Genomic DNA, 1,003 nt, shown 5'->3' on the forward strand with positions numbered 1-1,003 from the left:
TGAAAGAAAACATTTATCATTACTACTATATTTTCTCAGCTGTAAATAGAGGCATTATGGTAAACAGTTTCATTACATTCTGAAGTAATAGGTTACATTTATAATTTGTTATAGTGCATGGAAACAAAAATAATTGTGCCTGATTGTACTGTGACTCACAAGTTTGTAATCAGTTCAGTTCAGTACAGAAACTACAACTTGTGTATGTACTATATGCTCTTGCAATACAGATTGTGTTCCAAATTCTCTTTCCTGGTCTGATTCTTTTACATCAAAAGAAGAAATGAGAAGACAGTTTCATAAAAATTACTTAAAACTGTTTTATATAATCCACAGTGCATATTTGTACATTAAAATGAGATAATAAGTTGCTGTTCTATTATTATATTAATGTAATTTATAAATGTGCCAATGTGCAGTAGAGTAGGTACACATCCTCATCTCTGTATACCGTTTCCAATCGGGAACATAATTATCACAAAAGTATAAGATGAGTCATTAAATCATCCAAATAATAGTATGTGAATGTGTGCTCATACTTCACTGCAATTTAATTGTAAGCATATTAAGCATTGCTGAAATAATAAGGCATGCATGGATGGTACAATGGGCCATGCACCCTCCAAAGGCAGACATATAGATTTAATCTCGGTACAGCACACAATTTTAATATATCACATACCTTCATCGCAACACATGCCCCATTACAACCTAGAAATATGTCATTTCAGAAGGAGGCAATGTTATAGTTCAGTAACTTATACGTAGTTATATCTAAATCATTGCTTCATATTTATTAACTTCTCTATCATTTCAATCTGACAGTTGCACTGTCCATTAATTTTTCTTCTGTTTCAGACAGTAAGTAAAAAAATATAATTTTGTAGCAGAATCAAACAGTAATAATACTGCATAAAGTAGATACCATAACCACAAATCTTTCAAATTATCCTTTGGTTATCTGTCTTGTGGCAGGTTTAGATTTTATAACCCTCCATGCTTC

This window comes from Schistocerca americana, chromosome 6 (assembly GCF_021461395.2).
Source record: "Schistocerca americana isolate TAMUIC-IGC-003095 chromosome 6, iqSchAmer2.1, whole genome shotgun sequence".
In the NCBI taxonomy this organism is placed as follows: domain Eukaryota; kingdom Metazoa; phylum Arthropoda; class Insecta; order Orthoptera; family Acrididae; genus Schistocerca; species Schistocerca americana.